We start from the raw sequence: 6480 nt of genomic DNA, 5'->3' as shown, positions 1-6480 counted from the left end.
CATTATCTATATTTTGCGTTGTAGAGAGTTATTCCATCATGATCATGATCATGAGATTTAATAATTATGGTAAAGGATATTAAATATACCTTAACTAACAAATATCAAAACAGGATATCTAAAGATGAGAATGCGTTATCTCTTTCTCTCGGCGGTAACAAAAAATTTAAATATATATATACAATATATATATACTACTAATTAGAAAAGATCTACAATCTAACGAATTATTAAATTTTAAGTAATGGATAATTTACTTTTACCTAAATATTAATTTTTTAGATAAGACGCGAATTATGCGGGAGATGTGGCCCGAAACGGAGATAGAGAGGATACAGTCGAAGTATGACGCTCAATTAAATTGAATTTTTCATAAACACTTTAAATACACATATTTTATATTTAATTAATAGATCCGAGATACCTTTTACATTAGCGATATACATTAACAATAAAACTTACATTTAGCGAATATAATTAATGGATTTGAGATATACATTTTACACTAGCGATATACATTAGCGATATTTAGACCTAATAAAATTATGTGCTGCATATATAACATACAATTTATTCTCGCTCATGTACAAAGTAACGTGGGCCACGCAGAAATTATCAAGAGACACGGTAGTGTCTCGCGCCAAGTACACGCGGAGCGAGACCAACCGTGACTCTTTTACGCGACGCGACGGGTTGCGAGTACTCGAGATGTTGAGATCTCGATAACGAGTAAACGGATCAAGTTCTAAGTAGGCTTGATCGATAGCTTGGGGTCGACTTGGGGGGGGGGGGGTATCTCCTATAATATTTTCCGCTACGTGCCCTACGAGCGGAGATATTGGGACGCAAAGTCCAAATGTGAAAAATTTTATTTAAGATACTCCTCCTCCTCCTCCTCCTCCTAACGCTGCGATTATATCTTGATCACGTGATCAGAGAAAATGTCCCTTTCACTTTTTCGCCACTGGCGGCGCTTTCGCGCAGTGCAGATATAGTGCGTTCATATACGTGTTTGTACTGCGCGCAGTGCAAATGTACTGCGCGCAGTGCAGATAGTTAGTGCGTTCAGCGTGCTGTCACGTCACAGTCAGTTCACTTAACCTATCGAGAGATACGGTAGTGTCGGAGCGAGACCGACCGTGTGACTCTTTATTATTACGCGACGCGACGATTAATTCAAGGTAATTGTTTTATTTATATTATTATCTATTATTCTATATATTACTGTTATTTTATTTTATTATTATTACTAATACTAACTACGTTTATGCGATATTACTAACTATGCGAGTGTTTACATTTTCTTACAAATATTATTACAGAGAAACGAGTCGGATAGCTAGGACGGCACATTCAATACTGTTAACGAGATGCTACCATCTACAGCCGAAGCGTTAAGCGGTTCGGAAACATCAAAGATCAATTTTATATTGACGGCAGGGAGCTCTGATGCCGAGGAGTCCTCCCGTTTACGCGAAGAAATTATCGCAAGTTATTATACTACGTTTACGTGAGTGTTTACATAGGTTAATAATCTATTATATTCATTTATATATTGACAGCAGAGAGCTGATACTGAGATCAAGGAGTCAAGGAGCCTGTTCACACGAGGCGTTTCTGCCGCGCGATTGCGGCCGTGCGTTAACGTTTGCACGAGCCGCACGCTGTCGCGAGGTAAGGTGCGACAACGCGCGTACGCGAAACGGTAGTAACACCGTAATCGTGCCGGCGATATACTGAATTTGAATTGCTTCGTGCTTATCTGGAGATTTCGTATCCCTACATCGTGTTACCACCGCTGCCGGAAAAGAAGGTTCTCTACGCTTGGCAGAAAGTGACGACTGACACGTTCGATCCCGACTTCGTTGATCGCAGAAGAGCTGGACTCGAGGTACGTTTCCGATTTGCAATTATAACAGTATCGTGCGATGAATGTTGTACTAACCTCAAAGTCGGAGCATCCTTGCTCACCGCTACGGGATCGACGTAAAGTTTTAGCGGATTTTAATCTTCCGAATTAGCGTCGCAACAATATTAGTCTTCCATTATCTATTGCCTCACAACTTTTCGATTTTAATATTCTGTAGCTGTATAGTTATTTGTACACACGCGTGATATTAATATACATCAGATTGTTCATGTTTTTGTGCTGTTACAGTTCTATGATTTAGAGGAACTGTTTCGTAACGGTGGCCCCGTGCCAGATACAAATTACATATTCCTGGGAGATTTTGTCGAACGGGGCTACTATAGCTTAGAAACGTTTACTCGTCTGCTCACACTTAAAGCTAAATGGTCCGACAGGATAACGTTACTACGCGGTAATCACGAAACTAGACAAATCACGCACGTTTATTTGGATTTTACGGTAAGTGCGCAACAATACTTTTTTTTCTGGGCTTTTTTTATTTGTGTATAATAAAGCTTTGATTTCATTGGTCTCTTCATTTTCTGTTCTAGATGAATGCCAAAACAAGTACGGCAATGCTAATGCGTGGAAGTACTGTTGTAGGGTATAACTCCACTTTTGATTACGCTCGAATAAAATTCTGTTTTAGTTAATTGATGAACAGGTTCTTTGTGTACACGGTGGATTGTCTCCAGCTATTAGAACACTAGATCAAATTAGAACGATTGAAAGAAATCAAGAGATTCCACACAAAGGTATTAATTGTATAAAGTGATGTCATTGCAAAAGTTACATAATAATAAAAGTTACATGACTGGATATTTACTGTTATTGTACAATAATAATAAAATATCGTTGCTTAATTGCCATATTACAGGTGCTTTCTGTGATTTGGTCTGGTCCGATCCAGAAGATGTAAAAACATGGACAGTAAGTCCGCGTGGTGCAGGCTGGCTGTTTGGCAGCAAAGTGACTTACATGTTCATGGAAGTGAATGATCTTAAACTCATCTGTAGGGCGCACCAATTAGTTCAGGAAGGTATGTCTTTGCTCAAATATTTCTGTCGCAGATTTTTTTAAATATCTCGGAAGTATGTATTGATGACGCATATTTTTATCATGCAGGTTATAGGTACATGTTTAATGACAAACTCGTCACAGTGTGGTCGGTCCCAAATTATTGTTATCGATGTGGTAACATAGCTAGTATCATGCAGTTCACGACAGTGGATCAGAGATCACCAGTGCTGTTCCAGGCAGTGCCTGATTCCGAGAGAGTAATCCCACCTCTAATGCCCACTCCGTACTTTTTGTGATCTATCTTAGTGGCTCATCTGTACGGATGCGGAAGAGAAATGTCTGTGTCTAGACTCTACGGAATCACATGATTTGATTGGCCGGATCCAGGCTGGTACCATGACGGACCCACACATTCATGAGAATATATCACTGATTATATACATATTACTTTAGAAAATTTTGATTCCCTTAAAAGAAATTATTTGATGCGTTCTACGATCAAAGTACGATACTTAGAGAGGACTGAATTGTCGTGTGATTGATCTTATTCAGGGAATGTTCTTTAGATTTTTTAAGAACTTTATCAGGTGTTACATGTTGTAAAGTTAATTACATGTTGTAAAGCTAACTTTTATATATCTACATAGTATCTGCCATTGCATCAGCCTGATTTTTGTAGCTCGAGAAAAAAAAAGAAAACGATATTTTGCATCAGAGCAAATGTGAACATTCTGTGGTATAGACGCTTTTGCTGTCTACTATGTACATTCTGTAGAGCATTCATATCTCAGAGCAGCATTCTGGACTTTAATGTTCAAAAGACTAAGAGCTTTTAAATAATTTATGAGCGCGAATAACGCAAATAGTCCAGTGCTGTGTGTGAATATAAAAAGAAAAGAAAAGAAAAGAAATATCACGTTTAAACATTCCGGCAAAAAGTACACTCTCTGAGTACAGTAAATGCTTCTCTGACATTACAATCGTTGTGCGTAGAATTCAGATTTATTAAAGCGTGAGCATATATAGTACTGTTAAGGTCTTCCTGAACATATAAATGATCTGTTGCTGGTTTAGGTACTGTGTGTGCTGCGTACCGTTCTTTTTTCTTCTAAATACGCAATCGGTGTTCTTAGCAAGAATCGTAAATTCGGCTCTTTTTCGCCGAAGTACAAATAGCGTGTAGCAGTAGCCAAAGTTTTCCTGCTTAGGTAAGGAAATCCGATAGCGGGATCGTTATAGCATCTGTAGAGAGTTGTCTTATTATTTTTATGCACATGACATTTTTTTACGCTTAATTTTAAGAAATTCCGAGCTCAAATATTGTCTTTAAACTACCTTGACACACATTAATGTTCTTTTCAAGAAAGATATCCACCGTTCGTTCGTCACACACACTTCTCTCTTCTATATATATATATACATATATGCCAAATCGCTGTCGTATTGGATAATCGTAATTAGCTAATTGTCATAAGTTCATTAATGTAGGGAGCAACTTGAAAAGAAAAAAAACCGAGACCCTTAGCAATGTGCCTCTAAATTAATAAGCGTTTGTGTAATATAATGATACGATATTGATATGACATAATTAATGGAAATGCACCGGCCATTGCGTATCATAAGCCTGAATTCTGACCATCGATTTTTGCTAGCTCACGATAATTCCTAACCGATCACAGACCCGACAAATATGGCATTGGCATTGTGGCACAGGCTGTCTAGTTGAGACTACTCTATTTTGAATTTTGTGATATAGACCGAAGGAGGCGTGTGCAATGGTCATGTCGATGTTTATAACGACTCTCTTTGTCGCACCATTCGAAGAGGTGTTTTGCGAAGACCCGTTATTCCAAGAAATGTAATAAACTTTTGAACAATGCCTTCAGAACTATAACACGACGGTCTACTAGAAGTATAAATGCTTTCTTATTCTATTTCATAAGCCTTCCGCTATTGTTTTGGAACGAGCCTTTGCTTTTTCGCGAAACTTTTCTACGATATTTACGTTTTACGATTTTACTACCTTTTAGGTCTACTCTTACAATTTTACATCACGCGCGCGCGGTATATTCTCTATTTGTACTACATATTATAACGTACAATTACAATTGCGCGATACTTTACGCGAGTAATGTATTACATAAGGTAGAGAGGAGCGCATCTAGAACGAATTGGGACACGGAGCTTGCGTTACAAACTCGACTCGCTACATTTGCAGCCTCCGAGTCGTGAAACGGTTTCGCAACGACGGGAACGCCCTACGTGCGGTACGGATATCATTAGAAATCCTTAAAAAAAAAAAAGAAAAGAAGTATTAGCCTCTGTATCTATTGGGGTGTTCGCGGCGTTTCGTTTACCGGAATGCCTCTGTCTGTGATCGCTTTAATCTTATCGAAGTGTCCAAGCGCTTGCGGCGACTCGATATTAATAATCGGTAAGCTCGCGAGAGAGAGAACAAATAAAGACAATTTGCAAGATAAAAATAAAATAACGAAGACTAATTTAGCTTAATGTGCTCCGTGCGGGAGCTTGAACACTGCGCATAATCTTTAAAGATCTCACAGGTAGACACCATTTTAAAACGATCATCATGTACCTTGAAAGTATTGACTTTGTTATGTTAATGTAATGAAGAACGTCTGTAATAAAAATGCGCAAAAAATCGCACTTGATCGCATTGTCAATAATAGAGAAGAACACGATCGCATAGTGCTGACCAAACGCTTTGGACTAAACGCTATGGTACATGAGCATATTTACAGTTCGAAGACCAAGAGGCAGAGCCGCGGGGATACGACGACAAGAAGAAAGATGTCGTGAGCTAACTACCATTGGGGTAGACGAGGCAGAAGACCGAGACAGTAACATAATTATTTTTAAGCCGTATTTTTAAGCAGTAATATAACCCGTCAGTATTATATATTCGTACCTCTGACCATACACATATGAACACACACATACAAAGTGAATATGTGAATATGCTACGTTTCTTATACATACATGAAAACATAATTGCTAAATAAACATTTAATAAAACTATTATATTGTTATTTACTTCATACTTACCAAATCAAGTTTTATTTAATATGTATAATCTATTGTAACTGTAAATAAATTTATTATTTACTGTATAATTAAATGCTGGTACATTCAAGAAATTTGTAATTCTGACCTGGATTTATATCCTGCCTAAACTACACATGTATGTTTAAATTGATGTTTTACCTAGTTATTGCACCAATAATGTTTAAATAAATCGTAGCTTTAGTTTTTAACGCAGGAAAAGAAAATTTAACGTTTAAGCGCTAACCAATGTTGATGCATTTTTCTGAAGAAATACTTACATATTGATTTTGTTGCATATTCGAAATCTAAAATCCGAGCATGCTAGAAGCACTTTCATTATCTTCAATGTGTCAGGTATTTTAAAAGAACACTAAATTTATCTTTAAAAATAGGCAAAATTCAAGCAGCTGTAACTTTGTTAAAAATGAACAAAATTTAAATTTAAAAAAAGGATTTTAAAGCTTGAAATCTGTACTTTTGAAAGT

General features: G+C 37.2%; 1 pseudogene; it reads left to right on the top strand.

Moving 5' to 3' along the window:
• The first annotated feature begins 1720 nt into the window (after positions 1 to 1720).
• Positions 1721 to 5966, top strand: LOC139779127 (serine/threonine-protein phosphatase 6 catalytic subunit-like; annotated as a pseudogene).
• The last annotated feature ends 514 nt before the right edge of the window (positions 5967 to 6480 follow it).

This window comes from Temnothorax nylanderi, unplaced genomic scaffold (assembly GCF_030848795.1).
Source record: "Temnothorax nylanderi isolate EJ_2023f unplaced genomic scaffold, tnyl_v1.0 TNYL_tig0211_pilon, whole genome shotgun sequence".
NCBI classification, from domain to species: domain Eukaryota; kingdom Metazoa; phylum Arthropoda; class Insecta; order Hymenoptera; family Formicidae; genus Temnothorax; species Temnothorax nylanderi.
This window is presented reverse-complemented; position numbering and strand designations above follow the sequence as displayed.